This window comes from Pinus tabuliformis, chromosome 5_2 (assembly GCF_031772625.1).
Source record: "Pinus tabuliformis cultivar Carrire ecotype Pingquan chromosome 5_2, CPIR1, whole genome shotgun sequence".
In the NCBI taxonomy this organism is placed as follows: Eukaryota; Viridiplantae; Streptophyta; class Pinopsida; order Pinales; family Pinaceae; genus Pinus; species Pinus tabuliformis.
This window is the reverse complement of record NC_142306.1, coordinates 713,230,270-713,254,444: the sequence shown is the minus strand read 5'-3', so window position 1 is coordinate 713,254,444 and position 24,175 is coordinate 713,230,270. Positions and strand designations below refer to the sequence as shown.

The 24,175-nt window shown below is 35.1% G+C and overlaps 1 long non-coding RNA gene across 4 annotated transcripts; it reads right to left on the bottom strand.

Moving 5' to 3' along the window:
* Positions 1-12,077: 12,077 nt before the first annotated feature.
* On the bottom strand, positions 12,078-21,320 carry LOC149161160 (uncharacterized). 4 transcript variants are annotated; one of them, XR_016261859.1, is made up of 4 exons: positions 20,462-21,320; positions 14,135-14,408; positions 13,823-14,022; positions 12,078-13,752 (listed from the first exon to the last, which is right to left on the bottom strand). It is a non-coding gene; the product is annotated as an uncharacterized LOC149161160 (long non-coding RNA). The 4 variants fall into 4 exon arrangements; XR_016261858.1 differs by having other exon boundaries at positions 12,078-13,731; XR_016261860.1 differs by lacking the exon at positions 20,462-21,320 and adding an exon at positions 18,132-18,319 and having other exon boundaries at positions 12,078-13,731.
* Between the last annotated feature and the right edge of the window lie 2,855 nt (positions 21,321-24,175).

Sequence of the window (24,175 nt, the reverse complement as noted above, 5' to 3'; positions counted from 1 at the left end):
TGGATAAGATTACAGCGAATTTCATCTGGGGAGGTCAAGCAGAAAGACGGAAATTTCACCTCAAAAAATTATTAGATATCTCTTCTCCTAAGAGCATGGGAGGCTGGGGTTTGCTGAACCTTCGCAGTTTTGGAAAGGCGCTTTTATGTAAATCGCTTTGGAGGTGTATTTTTGGTGGTGGGTCCTGGAGCATGATTATTAAAAAGAAATATCTGGGCGGAAAAGATTTTTCTTTATGGTTCAAGGAGGGAAGGATCGGCCCCTCGTACGGGTCAACAATCTGGCAAAGTTTTCATAGGATGGAAGGCTTCTTCCTGGAGAACTTAACATGGCGGTTTCAAACAGGTAAAAAAATTCTGATTGGATATGATCTTTTTCTGAGTGGAACCGAGGACATTTATGTGCGGGAGGTTTTATTAAAAATTTTCCACGGGAGGGGTCTCTTTTTTTGGAGTAATTTAATTGCTGGGTGGCATGGATCGATCCCTTTGTGGAAAGATGTCGGTCTCCTTCAGATGCTGCCCTCTATTGCCATATTATGGGAGCCTATAAGGATGAGTCTTAGATCATGTGGTATCTTTCGCTCGGAGGAATCAGATGATATTATCTGGAAAAATTCAAAATCATTTTTTGGTGTCAGAGTGAAAGAGGTTTACCAGACTTTAATGGACAAGAGGGATCCCCATCTCAGTCCTATTTTTCCTGTTACTTTTTGGAATTCTGAGTGCCCATCAAAAATGGTTTTTTTTGCATGGCTGTTGTTCCGCAACAGAAATCTTTCCTGGGAAAATTTGAGAAAGCGGGGTTGGCAGGGACCGGGGCTTTGTCCTATGTGCAGATCCGATGAGGAAAACAATTGGCATTTATTCCTGGATTGTCATATCGCCCGGCAACTCTGGCTGTCTATGGAGAAATGGTTCGATATTCTTCATATGTCTCATTCCTCTATATCTGATGCGTTTTTTTTTGTAGATCCAACAGAAAGTGATCTGGAGGCCATTGTTTATTATTTGTCTATGGAGCATATGGAAGGCGAGGAACAACTCCATTTTCAACAGCATCCACTGCTCTCCTGTGGATATATTCTCTAAGGTTTTACTGTCTTATGAAAGCCTCTCTTTCAAGGCGCCTAAGGAAAATGAAGATGTTATCCCTTCAGATCCCCTGGTTTTTCCTTCTTTCCCATGCGCATTTTTTGATGGTGCTGAACAGAGAGGCATCTGTGGCTGCGGGGTTTATATTCTGATTAATGAATCCTGCCATTTCAATATCCATTGGAATGGAGGAAGGGGATCTAATTCTAAAGCAGAAGCAATGGCTCTTGCTGGTTTGTTATATTTTTGTTCCTTTCTAGATATCAGGCATGTATCGATTTTTGGAGACTCAAAGGTAATGGTGGATTTTTTGCACAAGGAAAACAATATCTCTATGCCTCATCTCGCTGGCTGGATGAACAGGATCAGGTCCCTTTGGAATGATATGTTCGAATCCTCCATAAAACATATCAGGAGGTCTCAAAATCTGAAGGCCGATTCTTTATCAAAAAAGGGTCTCTCATCATCACCAGGTATATGGTTTGTGCAGGGTTTGTCTGAAGATGAAATTTTCAATATTCAGGAGTTCTCTCCTCCTGTCTTTTAATCTCGCTTTAGCAGTTTTTCAGTCATGCTTTTCTTCAAAAGCATTTTTTTCTTATATCGTTGTTTTTGGACGAAAAGTTTTTTGGGGATCTTGTATCTACAGACTGACGGTAAAATATTTGCATCTTTTGTACCTTCATAGAGGAACAAGAATGGCATGTTTCTCTCTTTTGAGAGATACGATCATATTTTCACTATCCTATGAATATGTATCCATTATGAGAACCGTTATATTTCTTATATAATACAATACAGCTTTTTTCATTCTGAAAGATTCGAGGTTTTATTGAAGACATCACATATTTAATTCAAAATTATAATAGCAAAACAATTATATAAAATATATATATTTGAAGTCTTATCAGAGACATCACACATTGAATGATATATTCTTCTCATTGAAAGTTCGAGTTACATATATGTTATATCCTTCTCCGCAAATTACCTTGTGCAAATATCCTAAGTTTTTCAGCCCCACTGCCTTCCTGAAAATACTGAGACTACTTGGTACTTGTAATAATCTGCTAATGTCGCATGTTTTCGGCATTTCCTCACACCCTACTTTTCTCCTATTACATTGCCTATAGCGTTCAAAGAAATTTGAAATTTAAATAAAAAATTGAAAATGTAACCAAACAAACAAACTATCGAGTTAATTATTTAATTATTGCACCATCATGTATAACATTCACTTTTAAAATGTCTTTATTCAAATTTCTTATTTCTTTGAAATAATTATTTGTATAGCGAAAGAAAGACGCTGGAGGCAGTGTCCTCCAGAAGAAGAGTGGGGAGTGAGGACATTCATGCTGCCAGCAAATTAGTAGACTTGGCAGGTAGTGTCAGCGTTTCCGAGGAGGTTGTGGGGGTAAACAAAACTTTGGGTATTTACATAAACGGATAACTTTGCATATAAGATATAACTTTTCCAAGCTTTGCTTTATTATATAATATAATAATTGTTTTGCTATTTATAACTATAACTTTGGTTAAACATTGATGAATGAAACAAAGGTTTAGTGAAAAGACAAATTAATAATTATCAATAGAGTAATTTAGTCTCGGTAAGGTAAGGACTGATAAATCTAGATATTGTATAGAAATTATCTTTATATGAATTTTAAAATACTGAAAATAAACAATGCGAGAGAATAACATATAAAACACATATACACAGATAAAACCTGGACTTCCAGATTGATTTTTCATTATGTTCCTTTCAATGTTACAATACATATTTATACATGCCAAAGCATCCAATACCATGGACCTAAAAACCATTGCATCCAAAACTATGGACCGAAAACCATCACAATCAAAACCATGGACCCAAAACCATCGCGTCCAAAACCATGTGCGAAAACCATGCACAAAACCATAGGTAAGTCCACCCAACTTAATATAGGGTCCACAAAAAAATTCCCCAAAACGCCGCCTCAGACCCTGTAGAGGGGGGCTACTCGCCCCCCTCAAACCCCCTGGACAAAGGGGGCCGCCGCCCCCTGTGACCCCCACTGCATAATCTACGCAACGAAAGGGGACTCCACCCCCCCTCTAACCCCCCATTAACTAAACAGGGTAGTCATTGAAAGAATATAACACTAGTCATTGAAAAAATATAACACAACCCAACAGAGATTTGTTAAGTCTATTTCTTTATACCATAAAGAAAAAACAATATTTTAAAGTGCACATATTTTTTACATAAATTATAAACATAATTAAATATTTCAAAATACAAATTTTTGTGATTCAAAATTTTATATAAGGGGACTCCACGCCCCCTCTAACCCCCTGGTTAACTAAACAGGGTAGTCATTGAAAGAATATAAAGTCTATTTCTTTATACCATAAAGAAAAAACAATATTTTAAAGTGCACATATTTTTTACATAAATTATAAACATAATTAAATATTTCAAAATACAAGTTTTTGTGATTCAAAATTTTATATAAACTATTTTCTAAAAAAATCATATCACTCTTTTTATGTTTAATCATAGTGTGTGGTTATGTCAATATTTTTCAAATTACATAATGTGATTTACTTATATCTTAATGATAAACTATAGTATACAGTTTGAAATAGATCAACATAAAGATAGTAGTTATGTGAATTCTCTAGAAAACATTTTATATAAAATTAAATGTTGTATAAGTATTTTTTGCTATATAAAATTAAAAAAACAAATATATTTACAAATTTACAAAAATTTATAAATCCAATAATATTAAATGAAAAATAAATTTATAAAATGTCACATAACATCATTATCCAAATATTAAAAAGCACCCCAAAATATAATTAAAGAAATCACCCCAAACCAAAAAAAACTTTAAAAACCCAATAAAAACAACCTATATCGTCTTTGTTAAAAAAAAAAGCGTACATCCAACCAAATCTTTGGTTAGTCAACAGTAAAAATGTCCAAAATCATGGTTAGCGAACAGTAAAAATGTCCAAAATCAACAAAACTTGTCTGTGTACTTTCCCTTACACAAATTGTATTAACTCTTAAAACCACCCATCATAACCTTTCATATATACAAAAGCTTTCAACCCTACAAAGATCGCTGATGATTAAAATGGCCACAAACTAATTAAAACTAATACGATTGAAATGACCACAAACTAATTAAAACCAATATAGGGCGTCAGCCATCTATTAACAAAAAAAATCTAAAATAGCAAATTAAAAATAAGACCATATAGATTTATTTTAGGTACAGATTTAACTAGAGTTGATAGGCGTCAAATTATAAGAAAGCAAAATATAATAAGTTAATTTTCTTTATTTAAATTGTATTTTTAAATGTTAAATAAATAAAAATTTTAATTATAAAATTTAATTGTTTCATAATATATATATTTTTTAAATAATATATAATATATTCATAATTTACATTCAAATATTTTGCATTACATTTATCTATATATCAAAACATTTTATGAAACAAATTAAAATAATTTTTTAGTATTAAAACATCCCTTAAATTAATTTTAATCATTTTATCAAATAATTGTTTATTAAAACACAAATACATAGCAACGGGATCATCACCATATTTTTGGAACCAAACCAAAAACCAATTAAAATGGTTAATAACTAGCGTTTGCACCAGATGTTGCAAAGGAAACGCCATAAGGCATAAATTCGAGAAGCATTGTGACATATAAAGAATCATTGAAGATGAAAATTAGTAAGTGGTGGGTAAAGACCTAATACCCAAAGCCCACTGCATTAAATAGGTCTTGTTTTTGGAAACTTTTTGGCTATTACATCTTGCCAAAAAAAACTTCTCATTTATAGCAGGCTATGGAATAACTTTAACTAGGAGATTGCAGGTATTGAGGAGGAGCAGAATGTTGTCCTCATTAGTAAGATGAATAAGGGAATCATTAAAAGAGGAACTAAGAAGGGTTAAAAAGGGTTATTTACAGTTCTCCATTGTGGGCTTTTTCTGTATCTCAATGTGTATGGTAAGTGTTCAACACTCTATCTGCTTCCAATGACTTCAATTTGCATATTCTTAAAAGGAGTTTCTGTGCTGTTTAAGCTAACATCCTCTTTTTGGTTGGATTTATTTCTGTGAGCAAGGTGGTATTCATTCTTTTGGCTCTCTTTAGTTCCCTTAGTTGTAAGTGGACAAAAATGTTGGACTTATATGACACTGAAACAAAGAACCATTGAGCTATCACAGTTTATAAATAATCATATAACAGAGGTAAACATATCAACCAAAATTTGTAATGCATCAGGGTCATGGTCGACTCCCTGAGACTAGATAAAAACTAGAGAAGCCACTGTCATGACCCCGGTAGAGAGCCAAAGCAAAACCTGAGTCGTTTGGGGAGAATGGAGTCTCGGCATAAAAACCAGAGAAGCCACTGTCATGACCCCGACAGAGAGCGGCAGTAAAACCTTAGTCGTTTGGGGAGAATGGAGCTCCCGGAAAGGGTTCGCTGACTAGTGCTCCCAAGAAAACCAATGTGGCGAGGAATAGGCTCGCGTCGTCTAACCAAACATTGGATGACAATATACCTGCAACAGCGACATGAAATGATTTACAATGAAGTTTCTATGGGTAAATAAGACATTGGAGTTTCAATCTAGCAGAACTAAAAGAAAGGATGAGAAAAATCTTTCTTACTTAGTATGCTCCCAAGTGAACCACAATGCATGCATTGGAAAATTCAATAAGTCAGTATGGCTCATAGAATCCAAATTTTGTCAATAAGTTTCTAGGTGCATTTTCCCCAAAATCTGCATAACCCTAAAAAGCACATAACATATAGAAGGTAGTTGTTATTCTTAGTGACAACAAATTTGCTTTTGTGTCTTCGCTAAACATTAATGAATATCTAATAGAAGAATAAGTATTGACTTATGGGTTCCCCCTCGTGAGGCTTTTCCCTCATCTTTGACTAAAAACTTTGGTGTCCCTATTGTGTATGTTTTTCTTCTCTTATTCCTTTATGTTCCGCTAAATTGTTCAATTTATTGTTCTCTCAAAATTATTTCTAATGATGATATGATGTTATGGGGAGAACGTAATATGAAAACATTGAACAAGTTTAAAAATGCAATTATCTACAACAAAGAACAAATTAGCCCTAAAAATTTACATCCCACTCCCCCTTCCTCTCTCTCCACTCTCTCCTCTCTTTATCTCCCGTCTCTCTACCTCTCCATCTCCCTTCATCTTTCTTACTCATTATCCCTCTTCCTTCATCCCACTCTCTCTATCCCTCTCTCCCTCTCCCTCTTCTATCCATCTTTCCCTCTTTCCCCTCTCTCTCTTTCTCTCACTCTTTCCCTCTCCCTCTATTTATCTCTCTCCCTCTCTCTTGTCTCCCCATTTCTTACTTCTCTCTCTCCATTTCCCACAATCACTCTCTCTCTCTCTCTCTCAATCTCCTTTTCTATTTTCCTCTCTCCCTTCCTCCTTCCCTCCCTCCATACCGCCTTTCTCTTTCATATTCTCTTCTATTTCTCTCCAACCTTTCTTCAAATTCTCTACCTCCTCACTCTCACTCACTCTCTTCTTCCCCCTTTTCCCTCTCTCTCTCTCTCCACCTCCCTCCCTATTTTTATACATCTATTTATATAATTTTTTCTAGGTTTTTCTCTATGTTCCTCTATCTCTCTCTCCCTCTCGACCTCCCAAATTCTATGTCCCTCCCTCCTTCCTTCCTTCTACCTCCCCTTCTCTCCCTTTTCACTCTTCTCTTTAGAATAAGATGCATACTATATAATTGGAATCTAACAATTATATAACAATGCAAAACATCAAACCTACAATAAAAATGTTTATAAAAATATTTAGCATTTGATATTTATTTTATAATAAACCTTAGAGAGGCAAATAGAGAAAAAGATTGAAATGGAGAGAGGGGGAGTGATAGAGGGAAAGGGAGAGAGAATTAAGAGAGGGGAGAGACATATAGAGGGGAGAGAGAGAGAGAGATAATATATATATAGAGGGGTGAGAGAGAAAGAGAGAGTTAATATATATATATATATATATATATATATATATATCCCCTCTTAATTCTCTCTCTCCTTTTCCCTCTATCACTCCCCCTCTCTCCCTCTCTTTCAATCTCTCTCTATTTGCCTCTCTACCTCCCTTGTTCCCTCCCTCCATACCCCCTTTCTCTTTCATATTCTCTCCAACCTCTCTTCGAATTCTCTACCTCCTCACTCTCACTCACTCTCTTCTTCCCCCTTTTTCCTTTCTCTCTCCCTCTCCCTCCCTATTTCTATAAATTTATTTATCTAAATTTTTCTAGGTTTTTCTCTATGTTCCTCTATCTCTCTCTCCCTCTCAACCTCCAAAATTCTATGTCCCTTCCTCCCTCCTACCTCCCCTTCTCTCCCTTTCCACTCCTCTCTAGAATAAGATGCATACTACATAATTGGAATATAACAATGCAAAACATCAAACCTACAATAAAAATGTTTATAGAAATATTTAACATAAGCTAAATAATTACTAAATCTTAATAACAATTACATCAATTTGATATTTATTTTATAATAACCCTTTATATATATATATATATAAACTATTTAGAAATAGATATTAATATTAATAATCTTCTCTAAGCCACCATCCCTCTTGGTAGAGATGGAGTTAAGATGATCTATTAATCACTCCCTTAAAATAAGATATATTCCATATGAAGATCATGGGTTGTTATAAACCTAAAGCTCAAAAACCACTAGTAAGTTGACCAAATCAAGTTTATCTTAATTGCCCAACACAAATTAATAAAATTAATATCCTTAAATTTTAATTTTAATTATTTTAATTTAAAATTATTTTTATTTCAACAAAACTAATTTTATTTTATTTTGAATTAATAAAAATATTTAAAAAGACATTACAACAATTAAAAATAAATAAACAGTAATTGATAAAAAAATATTAAAATAACAAATTTAAATTACAATTTTACCAACTAAATTATAAAATCACAATTTAAACTAAACCAAATTTTAAAATCACAATTTAAACTAAACCGATACATCATTCTTCTTCAGAGGGTATAAACCTATACAATCATGTAAAAGCTAGTGTCATGTCATTCATTTTCAGAAACTAAATCAAATTTTAAAATCACAATTTAAACTAAACTGATACATCATTCTTATTCCGCTGATATAAACCTATACAGTGATATGTAAAAGCCAGTGTCATGTCATTCATTTTCAGCTAGTATACAAACTCCACCTATATCAAAATAAATTGATACACAATCATATTTAGCCAGTATCATTCTTCTCCATAGGAATACAAACAAATCGGATTTTTTAATATATTTATTTATTTATTTGATATTGAATTTGAAACAAAGATTTTATTAAAGCTAAAGGCGAAAACCTTAGAGTTTAAGTTACTAATTTTTTAAAATTTAATATATTTAAGAAATTTAATACACAATCCAAGAACAAGTATATGATAAAAAAAAAATTAGCTAAACAAATTCCGGCTTTTAATGTGTTTCATGTTTAGATATAGATATTTGAAAAAAAAATTCTATTTTTTTGAAAAAAAAGAGGCTATTAAAAAGGCATTTTGTTGTTACAGTTTCAGACTTTGAAAACTAATTACCTACTAAATATTCATTGAGAATACATTTTGTTGCTCGAGTGTCGAAATCTTAGAAAGTTGATTACCAATGATATTTTGTTTGTACAACAAGGCCAAGGACAAACTTTAGGAAGTTGATTACCAACCAAATATTCATTAGTAAAAATTCAAAACATTCAAAATTTCTGAAATACAAACCAACAACCATTCTATAAAACTAATAACAACTTTATCTAGATAGTTGAGTTATGCAATGAAGTCCACCATTAAAGATAAATAACAAGGGTCACCGTAATGAGAGATTGACATACTTCTCAAGAGTGATACTGAAAATAAAAAAAAGGCAGCCGTGTCATACGCTTCTTTGCAAGTGCTTTTCTGAGAATAATACGCTTCCTTGCAAGTGCTTTTCTGAGAATAATGGTGGATAAAATTCAGTGCTATTCTGAAAATAATGTGGATTTAATTCAATATAATCATAATTGTAAAAAATAAATAAAAAAATCCATGCAATTTGAGCAAAATGTAAATTAAGTGGATAGCATTTCATTGGAAAATGGCAGCACAAAGAGCAAATGCAAATGCAATTCAAATGAATGAATCTTCATTCGAGATTGACAACACACAGGTACACATAGTGAATGAATCTTCATTCGAGATTGACAACACACAGGTACACATATGAATATGAAATTACAAAGTTACTAGGCTTGCAATCTAGGAAAATGCAATCCTCAGTGGATTTCAATTAGAATCTATGCTGATGTACAACTAAAATGGAAAAGATATTTGCATAATTCTTCATTCGAGATTGACAACACACAGGTACACATATGAATATGAAATTACAAAGTTACTAGGCTTGCAATCTAGGAAAATGCAATTCTCAGTGGATTTCAATTAGAATCTATGCTGATGTAGAACTAAAATGGAAAAGATATTTGCATATAATCATCATGTTTATGCAACGCAGATAAACAATCGATAGTATTTTTGGGTAGTGACAGTCAGTGTTTATAGAAGGAAATGTTACTGTTAGTTCAAGAGGGTCTTGGTGGTTTCTAATACAATTTATGTGTTTTTTTTTTAGCAATTTTTGTCCTGGTTTCTATTAAGATCTATGTGTTGAGTTTTTTTTTTTTTTTTTTTAGCAATTTCTGTCCTATTTTTCTATATGTCCCAATTTATTTGTTAATGGAATAGCAATGGTACTGTTTTTTTGTGTGGAGGAAAAGGGTAAACAACTGATATATGGGGTTGTATTATATAGTGCACAAAAAAAGGGCAAGTGGGATAAGAAATATTAAAAAATAAAAAAAAGAGCTATCCCATCATCCCCTCACGAATTGAGAAGAAGCCAGAGAGGAGAATGTTCCAGTGTTAAATATGGTTGAACCTGCCAGAAAACCAAAGAGTTGGGTACAATTTCAGTGTACTTTGGCAGCACTACAAGAGGTAGCAGAAGAGCCCATAACTCTTGGAAAAATGCATAATGGAAAAGAAGCTTGCAACTATTGTGCAACAGAAGACCAAGCCAGCGAATTAAAGGAAACAGAGGCGATTGTAGTTTGACCTAATGTTAGGCCTGGAAAAAATATTTAAAAATAAAAGTAAAATTTGTAGATTGTGTTGAAAAATTGAAAGTCCAATCTAGTGAAAAGGAGATTGCCATTCTTGTATTTATTGTAAGAAGGAAAGGCCTCGAGGCTGGATGCATATAATTTGATTTCCTTGTTAATTAAAACAGACCAGACCATCTATATTGTTTATTTAGCACCTGTATGTGCCCATGCATTTTTTGTCCGTGCTGTTATGAACTGGGAAAGTCTTTTGCTTCAATGTTTGCTGTTATGAACTGGGAAAGTTGTAATAGAGCATGAGGAGGATGTTTCATCCTACACCAGAATGTGTTTATGATAAACTCACCACCTAACTTTATTTTGGGGGCAATAGATTTGGCCATATATCAGTCCTCTTGTCCATACACAATAGCTATCATGGAATCCAAATTCCTTAAACATTCAGCTTAGACGAGGCTCAGACAGCCATGAGGCCTTGTTAGCAGTGCAACAGGGAATTTTGATGTCTATAGAAAATTAGATATGACAAACCATTGGTAATATTTACCAGGATTCCGAAAGATCATCAAGTTTAAATGAACATTGAAATAAAATCACTACCTACAAAATACAGAAATAAAACCACTGCGCACAACAGGTCTTGCCATGACATATCATCAAAATTTGGAATGCGCAACAAAATTTGGCATAAGGCATATATCTTTTATGAGGTTAATTCCCTAGACTTTTCTCTAGCTTTCAGTGATTTGTTTTCCTACAGCAGTGATATTTCTGAAGAATTACAGAGGCTGGCAACAATTTCATCCCCACCTCCAGTTTTCCATCCAAAGGAGACTGCATCTCTGGCCAATTGGATAGGTAGATTTGTGAAGTCATACATTTAGAAGAACATGGGCAAAGTGGGAGTGCGCGACATGTATCACCATTATTAAAAATGGTTGCAACATCAGGTACTGTTGAAACTGAAAATTTGGAGATTATTTTTAAAAGTTTGGTAGAAAATTTGGAATCAACATCAACGAAGTTACAGAGGAAGGCAGCAGCACATTTGAGGTTATATGCAAAAAATAACATGGAGAATAGGATTATGATAGCTAATGTAGGGGCTGTAAAGCCTTTAGTATCATTGTTACATTCTGTCGATCCTCTAACACAGGAAAATGCAGTCACTACTCTGTTGAAATTGTCTTTTTATGAAAACAACAAGTTTGAAATAACATAAGCTATCAAGCCCCTTACACATGTACTAAAGTCAGGAACATCAACAACGAAAGAGAATGCAGCTTGTACCCTTTTGAGTCTGTCACTCATAGAGGATAATAAGAATAGGAGCTTCCAGTGCGATTCCTTCCTTGGTAGCTCTTCTTATTAATGGTTCCTCAAGAGGGAAAAAAGATGCAGCTACAACCCTTTAACCTTATAAGCTTATGGAGAATCAAGGTCCAATGCATGCAGTTTTTTCCTTGGAGTCTGTGATCTCCATTTCAATGCATCATGTTTTCTTCTTGTCTCTGTTGGGACTTCCAAAAAAAACTGACCGTAATATGAAAATAAGCAGTTCAATATATACCAACTTCAACAGAAACGGAAAAGAAAAGCCATACCTGAAAACTTGAATGAATGCAGGTTCTAGAGATTATAGGTGTCTTCTTCACTGAACTGGATGTTGGTGCTCCTGTAGCTGTTCGGCTGCACAAGAAAAGATCTTGGTGCTCCTTTAGTAAAAGAATCTGGAACCTAATCCTTTAAGTCTCCTTGGATATTTTGTGCTTTAGTCTATCTACAGATTTATTAGACTTGTTTAACCAACTTGTTAACCTGATAATATCATGATGTCTGTGGGCGCTGATCCCCCATTCCAAGCACTATTCATATAATAAGCCACAGTTTGATTGCAACAATTCTCTGTCCAACAGTTGTCCGAATGTTTTGAGAAAGAACAATAGTGGTGTTTTGAGAAGGAACAATAGTGGTAGCCAGAGTGATTCAAATAGCCTTGGGAGGCCTGTTCCTAGATCTATGAGAAGTTGAGAATCTTCCGTTCCCGATTTGATGACAGAGTAGGTAAAGCCAAAGCAGTGGAAAGCAGAGCTTTTAGTGGCCCTTGACCTTCAATTCAAACTCGGATTATAGAAGTGTTGACTATAATTTGGATTATAAAAGTGTTGATTTTCTAATATGAAACCATAGATGAAATGTGAGAGGATACATCCTTGATGAAGGGGCTTTTCTCTCTCCTGAAGACACTGGAAATAGACTAAAAAGAGAGAAACGAGTTCATGAATTAACCTAAAAAATCTCATTCCCAGGTTAGTTAATCTGTGAGAACAGTTGCAGTTCCTGTTTCTCATAGTTGTGTGATGTTTTCTTTTTGAAGTTTTGTCTCTCTTGCAACCATTTCACTCTAGTTTTCTACGCCAAGAGCATTTCCTCTAATAGACCCTGCTACTATCTACAGATTTATTAGACTTGTTTAACCAACTTGTTGACCTAATAATATCATGATGTCTGTGGCCGCCGATCCCCATTCCAAGCACTATTCATATAATAAGTCACAGTTTGATTGCAACAATTCTCTGTCCAACAGTTGTCCGAATGTTTTGAGAAAGAACAATAGTGGTAGCCAGAGTGATTCAAATAGCCTTGGGAGGCCTGTTCCTAGATCTATGAGAACCTTCTGTTGCCGATTTGATGAGGGAGTAGGTAAAGCCAAAGCCAAAGCAGTGGAAAGCAGAGCTTTTAGAAGAACATGGGCAAAGTAGGAGCGCGTGTAATGTATCGCCATTATTAAAAACAGTTGCAACATCATGTACTCTTGAAACTGAAAATTTGGAGATTATTTATATAAGTTTGGTAGAAGATTTGGAATCAACATCAACGGAGTTGCAAAGGAAGGCAGTAGCACAGTTGAGGTTATATACAAAAAAAAAAAACTTGGAGAATAGGATTATGATAGCTAATGTAGGGGTTGTAAATCCTTTAGTATCATTGTTACATTCTGTGGATCCTCTAACACAGGAAAATGCAGCCACTGCTCTGTTGAATTTGTCTCTTTATGAAAACAACAAGTTTGAAATAACAGAAGCTGGAGCTATCAAGCCCCTTATACATGTACTAAATCAAGCCCCTTATACATGTACTAAAGTCAGGAACATCAATAGCGAAAGAGAATGCAACTTGTACTCTTTTGAGTCTGTCACTCATAGAGGATAATAAAGTTACAATAAGAGCTTCCGGTGCGATTCCTCCCTTGGTAGCTCTGCTTATTAATGGTTCCTTAAGAGGGAAAAAAGATGCAGCTACAACCCTTTAAACTTATAAGCTTATGGAGAATAAAGTTCCAAGGCATGCAGTTCTTCCCTTGGAGTCTGTAACCTCCATTTCAATGCATATCTACATGCTTTCTTCTTGTCTCTGTTGGGATTTCAAAAAAAGCTGACCGTAGTATGAAAATAAGTAGTTCAAAATATACCAACTTCAACAGAAAGGAAAAGAGAAGCCATACCTGAAAACTTGAATGAATGCAAGTTCCAGAGATTATAGGTGTCTTCGCTAAACTGGATCTTGGTGCTCCTGTAGCTGTCCGGCTGCACTAAGAAAAGATATTAGTGCTCCTGTAGCTGTTTGGCTTCACAAGAAAATAGTTGTTCTGCTTCACGATCTCCCTTAATACATGCCCTGGTGCGGCTTTCATACTCTGTGCAGCTACACAAGGTAAAACCCTATCAATATCGAAAAAATAAAATTTTATATTCATAATACTGGAAGCAGAATTCACATTCTGAGCAGGAAAATGCCAACTAAGCTAATGGAATACCATGGTGGAGGGCTTCAATGAGACATTTCGTGAACACGAAACCTTCTCTCGTAGAGACAAGCTAGACAACGACAAGCAAGAAACTTGCTAGACAGGAATGCAAATGAGAGGAGGGTTTCTGCCATGGTCATCAACCTTCATTCTGCAACGCAAGCCCGTTGCAAGCCATGGCCATCAACTTTCATTCGGTAATGCAATCCTGTTTCAAGCCATGCTGTTCTACCTTCACTCTGTAACGCAAGCTTTCAGGTTCGCTGGTCGAAGAAAAAGAACTCTGCAACGCAAACCATGGCCGTTTACATTCAGGTTCGTTGTTCAAAGAAAAAGATGAAGTTTATACTGTTATTGTTTCGGTTATAACTACATTTTTTTTAATGAACAGTGACAAATATTTTAATCGTCTCACATCAGATCAGAACATCAGATCAGAGACAAGTAAGATGACGGTTCATAGTAAGACCAGTAAGATGAGAGGAGAATTGATTTCCCAGAAAAACGCCTTACAGCGTAATAAAAACCAACAGCATAATGAAAAACCAAAAATTACAATTAGATGGAAAAACGCCTTACAGCGTAATAAAAACCAACAGCATAATAAAAAACCAAAAATTACAATTAGATAGATTTTAGAGGAAAACACCTTACTGCATAATAATAAAAAACCAAAGTTAGATACAGATCATTGCCATTTATATATCAGCGGTAAATATGTATATATCCAGCGGTTGGTACATTGTATAACAAGAGCTCTATGGGATTTAAGCTTATCATGATTACTAGAGTAGTGATACTAGCTTATATCAGTAACAAGTGATCTTAATATGAATGAACAGCTGTATTACTAGTAACTAGGTTGAATAGAGCAACAGGTCTGGTTCCAAGTTACTGTATTCATTTCATGTAACTTATGGCATTACTTATATATATGATTACTAATATATTACCATACCTTTCATAGCCATATAAGATAGCTAGTTCATAGAGTTCATACATGCTCTATTAGTATCCCTATTCAATTAGTATTGGTTGCGTTCACTATGATTCACTTGGTTCCATAGAGGTATGATTACTTATCAATGTACGATGAAGCTTAGTACTCTGAATTACTAGTGATCAACTTGGTTTAGCTTACTCTATTGACTCATTGCTCTTAGATAAATGGGTAACACTATACTCATATGTTTAAGCATAACAATGGTAATCACCTTATATGTGTAAGATAACGAACACAGTGCTGATACATGATACTAGTCATTACAATGTTGCATATTCATACCTTATGAACATTATATATACCATTGATTTACCTTACTTAATCAACATGAACAATCGATGTGTGCTTTGGAATGATGTAAACACTATGACTAAGCTTCACCGTTGTCCACAAGATATGGGTTATTACAGTCATAACTAAACTGCAGACACCATAAGCAAGTGGTATTAGTGATACTAGTTTATACTAGACTAGGTGTTTCTCATTGGTTTCCCTTGTATATGACAGCTAAGAGACTGATATAACAAGCAAATACTGATAGAGATTGATATGAGCTATATTAGGGATATTACGAGACTAATACGTCTTCCTTATAGTACTAGAGATTACAGGTATAACTAAGTAACAGTAATGAAACTAGTCGTAATATGGAGTTCATACTATGATTACATACCTTATATGATTGGAATACATAGTGTAAGTGAAAGTATGTAATAGCTATAGAACATGCCATGCTTACTTAATAGGGAATCACAGTAATACTTACACTAATCAGAGCTGTACCTATTGATTACTGATTAGCTTAAGCTGGAATGGTCTCTGTAACTATAAGAGTATAAGCATCACTAGTTACTCTTACTATTTCTTTGACTAGTAACAAGCATAGTATAGTTTAGGCAATGATTGATTACAGTTATACAATGGGATAAGCTTGTTTCTGTATTCAATTAACATGAGTTACCTGCTAAGTGAAGCTGACTATGATAACCATTGCTTTAATATGAACTAGGTTAAGGGTTATGTAGAGTGAATACTAGGTATAGTAACATCGATACAATAGCTTTACACACTATACTATCTACTATGTTTCCCTATTAAATAAAGCTATATATCACTAAGAGCTTGTACAGGTGTAATTGGCTAAGTACTGGTATAAGTGAAAGGTCATTTCAATATGGGGGTCCAACCTGCCTGCCATTGATGTAGGTATTCCCCTAGACAACAATTGCGATTTCAGATTAAAGCGCTGAAACGAGTAGCTGGAAAACCGAAGTAGTTAGCGAGCCCTTTCTCATTATAAAAGCAGAGTTAGAGGCCTTCTCACAACTACCGATCCCGCCCATCTCGATGGCATTAAGTTTGCGACTAAAAAGAAATTGGTGTTACTATTATAAAAAGCAACGCCCCTATTATTACGATTGTTGCCCCTTTTATAATAATAGGGCAGCCCAAAAAGAGTAGAGGGAGAAACAGATAGCTACTATTTACACCAAAGCGAATGGATATCGGGATGGATTGGAGAGCATACAGGTCAAAAATGGATGGTTTAGGCGAGGAGTATCTACCAAGAAGCCCCTGGCGAAATCGTTCTACTAGCACATTCGCGAAGCAGAAGCCTATACTTTGAAAACAGGCTATTCAGGAACATCTCGAACGGGGCCCTTATTTTCATAGTCGGGGTAATAATAGTCAGGAGTTCGAAGCAGGTGTAACGGCCACCAGATATCCAAGTGGGAGCTGAGAGAGAGGGCAGAAGTTCTGGCGAATAGCACTTTGTTCCGGGTTTGACTGATTCATAACTGGGCGATAACTAAAGAATTGGAAATATTGGGTGATCGGAAAAGGCCTTTATCGACGAGCCCGGTTCAATAGTAGGCACATATCTCTGAATGAATGGTGATCTTTAATAGGGGTGAGATCACTCGAATTGGGACTCATTCACTTATAAGCCCTACTAAGAATAAGGGCCCGAATTGAACTGCCACTCATTGAACTGCCATCATAGCTATTTCTTCTGATGCAAGGGTGAAAGCTCAAGCCCTGGCATTCATAATCGTAGTAGGGGCAAGGCTTCCATAAGAATAGGGCGGGGGAACTTATCAATGCCGATGAGTAGAGTGGGTTGTGAATACGTATAGAATAGTGGAAAGCAGCTTGCCAGTTGAATGAATCGTGCCGGAAAGCGATATGGATGAGCAAGCTCGAGCGCATGTGTTCGGCTGGGCCACCCACCCCCCCTTATGGCATTGGCGGTAGAGTGTACTGTATACGTTAAAACAACCAACGCCAACGCCAACGCCAACGCCTTCCTTCCAGCCCGGGCTGCCAAGTCGAGTGCGCGTGTTGGCATGGCATGGCTTGGAAGGCTGGCGTCGAGATCGGTTGGTCTTGTGATGGGATTGGATCGATTGGGCGGCGTTTCATGAATTCGAACTGTTTAAGCTCCCGTCTGCTCAGATTTCTTTTATTCGATCCCAGCTTTGACACTTCTTGATCACATATCCCGTCATGATAGGAATAGGATCCTAAGTATTATGCCGAAACCCCGGCCCCTTATAAAATGATATAAAGGTAAGATTCGATTCGTGTTATCTCCACTTCACCTGAATCGAAGGAGCGGCAGGGGTAAATAAGAGATAATGGCAATTCTGATCCAAAATCAAAAGAACATTCCTCAAATCAATTTCGACCATTTTATCAAATAACGGTTTATTAAAATACACGGATACATAGCTACAGAGCTATCGTGACCATATTTTTGGGACCAAACCAAAAACCAATTAAAATGGCTAATAATGGAAAACCACAGCTGTTACATATCATTGCAATTTATAAAATGACAAAAAACTAGGCTGTAATTCCAAAAAAATTAGTCATCTGACTGCCAGTCACATTTATGGCTTTAAAGTCATGAAACATACTGCCCCATCCCAGGAAAACACTTGAGCTTTTTGAAATGTATATGGTAAATAACTAAGCTAGCTGCCATTAATTTCTACAAACCTCGAAGCTTCGTTTCGCGGCAACATGAAAGTTTTACTCGTTACCTCTGCTGAGAGCTCGATTCCCTAAAGAAGCTTCGCAGATGGATTTCTTCATTCATTGATATGGTTACTGAAGTGACTCTTTACTCTCCATAAGACACCTGCGCTCTAGATTCGTATAGATGTAACATTAATTTTTTTATTTATTTTATTTTTTAATTTAATTTAATTTTTATTTTTATGTAATTTGATTTAGTCAAAATGTTAAACATTACATTACAACATCTCTACCATACTGAGCTAGTGAGCGCCTCTCGGCACAATACAATCAATGGTATTTTTAACTTCTAGAATTAAAACTATGTAAGGGAAATAAACAAGAGAGATCATTCACACATTGCAAAGATGATTAACCAACAAAAATTTTCCGTCATTTCATTATTTGGATCATTTAGGCTTTTTTGATCTACAAATATACAATGAAAAATACAAGTTTAAAACTTGCAACTCACCCAAGTTTGGCCTCAAGTAAATTTGCCTTCAAATGAAATCGGGCTGAAGAACTTGGCCTCCACCAACTCGATTTGTGCCATCCAACAACTAGATATTTTGGGGTTTTTCATTATGGATTAGTGGCAGGGCACAAATCTAATTGTCGAAGGACATACAAGATTGAGTTACATGAAGCCAAATTATTTAGGTGGATTTCATCCTAAAGAAAATTTCCTTAAGGCCGATTTAGTAAGTCAAGGTCCAAAATTTTATTTTTTATTTTATATTTGTAAATAAAAAAACCCAAATGTTCTAAATAACAACAACAAAAAGAACAAGATGTAATCATAAAACAAAGAATAAAACCATAAATATGCCAAGTATAAAGTGTTAATTCAATCATGTAAAAAAAGTCACTAAAATTAATAATAAAATGAAGAAGCAACTTTCCATGGAATTTTCCACCACGGGACAGATGTTGAAAAATGAAGCAAGCGGCAGTCCAAGTTGATTTGTTTCCCTGAACTTTCTGGTGGAAAATTTGCATTTGGATCCAGGCACAACGGGATTGGTGTCAAGCTCAAACAAGATCAATACTATGTTGCATGCACCGGTGCAGGAGCTTCATAAGGAAAAGTAAAGAAGGAGAATTTTCGTTATGAAGCTCCTGCACCCGGTGCACAAGAAATAGTATTGATCTTGTTCGAGCTTGACAGTGATCCCGTTGTGCCTGGATCGAGAGGCGAATTTTCCACCAGAAAGTTTGTGGAAACAAATCAACTTGGATTGCCGCTTGCTACTTCATTTTTCAACATCCGTCCCTCGATGGAAAATTCAGTGGAAAATTGCTGCTTCATTTTATTATTAATTTTAGTGACATTTTTACATGATTGAATTAACTCTTTATATTTGACATATTTATGGTTTTATTCTTTGTTTTATGATTACATCTTGTTCTTTTTGTTGTTATTATTTAGAATATTTGGATTTTTTTATTTACAAATATAAAATAATTATGTAAAAAAAATCACTAAAATTAATAATAAAAATAACAAAACAACATCCCAAGCACTAGAATTAATCCACAACAACATCGAAAACCTAATAACAACATTGGTGAATCTTAACCATCCATATACAAAACAACTCTAGAATTACTATTAATCAAAATCTCCACAATAAATGAAAAAAGAAAAGAAAAAAGAGTATACCTGGGGTTCTAAAAGGTGTTCTATGAATATAATATTATAATTGTGTTCTTAGTTTAAAAATATAAAGAACATTATTGACCATTGAAACATGGGTGGTTGGAAGTTAGTAATTCGTTTAACAAATATTTCTAACCAATTATTTGTTTTTCTCAATTGCCAATTGTTTGTTTTTCTCAATTTGCTATATTATATGTTTACATATACATGATATTTTAAAAATGGACATAATTTAGTTTAACAAGTTATATGATGATCATGTGAATAAATCTATGAAAAAGCTTAGGAAAAAAATTTCTAGAGTTCAAATTTACTGGAGTTCAAAAAATAGATGTCAGATAGACCAGATCTAAAACACTCAGAAAAGAGAGAAGTAACATATACTACACATCTACAAAACCAGATGTTCAAAAAGCTCGACAGAGACATGTCAACACTTCACGTTCAAATCCAGTGGAGTTCAAAAAATAGATGTCAGATAGACCAGATCTAAAACACTCAGAAAAGAGAGAAGTAACATATACTACACATCTACAAAACCAGATGTTCAAAGCCCAAAAAAAACTTTGACCTATCTCTCCTAACTAAACTCCTTCAGCTTTGCGAAATATATATTGTATAAAGTCAACTTTGGTGAATGTCTACATACCTCGGAACTCTTTTGTCCATTCAATGAGTGAGAGAACTTTGGTTTAGAGGAACCTTGAAGTGGCTTCCATGGATGCCCGTGATTGTTACAGAAATTGCTTTTTACTCTCCACATCACAAGACACTTCTTCTCTAGATTCGGAATGCATTTTCGTGAGAACAAATGCCTAGTAGAGGTGGAGAGTAATTGTAAAATCTCTCTGACATGTGCGCTGTTGTAGAATTCGCGTACTGAGCCTGATATGAAACTTAACGAACAAATCCAATCAAAGAAATATAGGCCATCTGCCGCAGGGAACGGCAACGGTTCACACATGGATTTAAGAAATGACCGCCCTAAGAAACGACGGTTAAGGAATCATTGTCATAGTCATATCAAAGTCCGAAAGCTACCATGAAATTGGGGCGAGCCATAGCACCCCATAATGGAAATTAATACTCTGTATGTCAAGGTGAAATTAAGACTCTGTACCCATATAGAAAGCGTTAAATGCCCTTTAGTAGCACGGTGCTTATTATTCCCATTTCCTTGACAGTGCCGAAGATTACTTGGATTCGGAAAAATAAATGGCAGAACCCCATAATCAACCAGCGGAAGAACTAAACAAAACTAAAAAGAACCTCGATGCAAACAGAAAACAAGGAATACAGCCTTAGCGAGGACGGATGTGTATGCCTCGAGCACAGATCTGTATGCAGTGAAACACTAGGAGACACAGAACGGGGATAAAAAAATGACACTGGAAACCCTAATTAACCCTTGGTAAATCTAAACCAGCGATCTTAAAATGACACTGAAAACCCTGATAAACCCTTAGGCTTTCTAAACCATCCATCTAGATCCAACTGGTGGAATTGAAGTCCAACGCATGTTTGTGAAATAATCTTAACCCTTCCTTTAAATAAGATATAAAGGAAGATCTATTTCACGTGAATACTAGGGTTTTTCATAAACCTTGAGCTCAAAAACTACTAGTAACTTGACCAAGTCAAGTTTACCTTATTATTTTAAACTTATATAAAGGAAGATATATTTCACGTGAATACCACGGTTTTTCATAAACCTCGAGCTTAAAAACCACTAGTAACTTGACCAAGTCAAGTTTACGTTATTATTTTAAACTTATATAAAGGAATATATATTTCACGTTAATACCACGGTTTTTCATAAACCTCCAGCGCAAAAACCACTAGTAACTTGACCAAGTCAAGTTTACCTTATTATTTTCAGTTTAAAGCTCTTTTTATTTTTAAGTAAGGTGATTTATTTTTTATTTTTTTAACCCGTTATTTTTATTTATATTTTATTTTGATCCCGTAAAAATGTTTAGAGGACATCACATTATATTACATTACAACATCTCTTCCACATTTGACACAAATCCAAAAAGTATTGACTTATTTATTTTTAATTCCTTTTCTTTTTTTGGTAAGAGATCCAAAAAGTATTGATTTTTGTTTTTTCAATTTTTTTTTGGTAATTAAGTTGAATGACCAAATTAGTGTCTTTTAGTGAATAAAAAAACTATCTATCCACCAGAAGGATTTTTATTTATTTATTTATTTTTTTTATTTTTATTTTATTTTTATTTTTTTATTTTTTCCAGGAAAAATTGTAATTTTATTAATGAAAACAAAATTACATGTTATAGATGCTTACATGAAAACAAATTACATGTTGTAGATGCTTACATGCATTCTCCTGTTCAAAAAAAAAACATTAAAAACTACTTTGAGGTGACCATTTTCTCCATTTCTTCTTTTCTACCTTTGGTCATTCTCCTTGGGATGAAGTGGTTGTTACAAGTGCTAGTTGGGACCCTTCATTCTTTCCTGGATTTCCCTTATCTGAATCTGAACTTTCGGATAAATGATGATGTTTAGAGGCAATATGATCTCATGCTGCAATGTGTGTGTTGGGATACTTGAATCTTCATGATTAACTCCTTCCTTTTCTACGATGTCTATTGTGGGCTTCTTCAGTGGTAGGGGGTGTCATTTCTTCATCGTCTTATTCTTCTTCAGGCAGTTGTTGTGGGAATTGCTATCCCTTGGGCTGATTTCCTGATTTCTTCTTCCTTCGAGGTGCTTTCTAGGTATGAGAACATGAGATTTGTAAATGTTTGGTTTGTTGGCATATTCGACATCTAAACGTCATGTTCTCAAAATCTAGAAATTGTGTCCAACATGGCTTGTTATGTGTTAAGAAAATACGATTCGCAAACCTTTGTTGAGATCCACCTCCACACAAATTTTGGCAAAAGTGTAGATTGGTTCTTTGACTCTTTGTGTGTCTATCTTTATGTATCTCCCTAAGAGGTCCCCAATGCCTTCAAGCACTTTATGGTGCCAAAAATGTAGGGGGGGTGATGCAATTTATAACCCAAATCGACAGCCTTGATACCACCATTGTATTGGCATCGAAATATGGGAACCATGGGGTGACAAAAAGTCCCACAGAATCACGGGCCCTCTCACAATGTATATTCACCTTCCTCCAATGATGCAAACTTTACTATGAAAAAACCCTTGGAGCAGAGGTGAATCTCACAATTTATTGTACAAATTATGAAGATCCAATGGAAAAGATCCATTGGTTTTGGCCAAAAAGCGTTGCACCTACATATAATTGCTTGAGATTCATAGGTTGTGCATAGATCAGTTGTTTCTGATAGATATACAATCATTTTTGGTATTTGATTCAGTTGCTCCACTTTATAGGGTCTGGGTATATTGTATTGTTATGGTATTGTTGATGCTTCAGATTTCCCTTTGAGGATGTCTTTGAACGAAGGACCTCCATTTACCGATCAGGCTTTGTAGGAGCATTGAAATACCCAGAATGTGCGGAATACTTTGCTTCAGTTGGTTGATGCTCTCTGAGGCCCGAACCCAAAATAAAATTGATTTTCCTTTTGGGGTTTTAATAAAAAATTGAAAAGTTGTCTTGGTTCCCCAATCCGACACTCATTCATGAGAATCACGCAAGTCATCAACCATATCAAAATCATGGAAGGGATCAAAGAGGAGTGGAAGGGGTTGCAATGGAAAAAATGTACACTATTGGATGTCCCAGACCCCATCCTTTGCTACCCGATCCATCAAAGAAAGCCCCCCATTGCGATTGACTTGAGAGACGTCAGATCAATGTAGGGAAACTCGAGACAGAGAAGATAATTCTTGATCTCGCCAAAGCAAAGGCCGATCTAAAACTTGGAATACTAGATCTTATAGACAATAGGTTGATCTATGCAGGATGCCTCAAAACAACAAGGAAGACTATGGATTTGGCAAAAGAAGAGGTCGACATACCACTAGGGAATCTAAATTTGCAAAATGGTGAATCATTGTTGGGAGTTTAATTAGACGTTTAAAGCTCCTAATATTTAATTATCAACCAGGAATCGTAAAAACAAGTTGCACTACATATTGGGTGAAGATCTAAATGCAGAGTATGTGATTTCCATATGCTTGTTCATACAATAATCCTTGACTCTCTTACATGTGGAGTCTCTAGCCTCTATATAGGCCTCATACATACAATACCATGGATCATTACCATGGTTCCCTCATACCATCAAACTAATACCATGGGCCCATTACATTATTATTAACTACTTGTGGTCCGTTACATGATATGGGTTAACCACCTTATTTATTACTATGGCCCATCCCATTATTACATTATTACCTTGGATACCTCCCTTGGTACCCC